Source organism: Canis aureus, chromosome 6, assembly GCF_053574225.1.
Source record: "Canis aureus isolate CA01 chromosome 6, VMU_Caureus_v.1.0, whole genome shotgun sequence".
Taxonomy (NCBI): domain Eukaryota; kingdom Metazoa; phylum Chordata; class Mammalia; order Carnivora; family Canidae; genus Canis; species Canis aureus.
The window spans coordinates 64,145,384-64,145,608 of record NC_135616.1 but is presented as its reverse complement, the minus strand read 5'-3'; positions in this window follow the sequence as shown (position 1 = coordinate 64,145,608).

Genomic DNA, 225 nt, shown 5'->3' with positions numbered 1-225 from the left:
GTACCAATCATCTGGACAACCCCTGCCCGGTCCTGGTCAGTATCGCCCGGGCTGACAGCCCAGATGAATCAGGGGAGCCAGTTGTTTGCAGCCGGCATCCATCCTGAGTCAGTCCTTCCAGGGTAATAACTGCTAAATATTTTTACTATCTCCCTGAGTGAAGCTGATAGGTTGGCAGATTCTGAACATAGCCATTTTAGGGTCTATAGAATATGAAACTCCAAG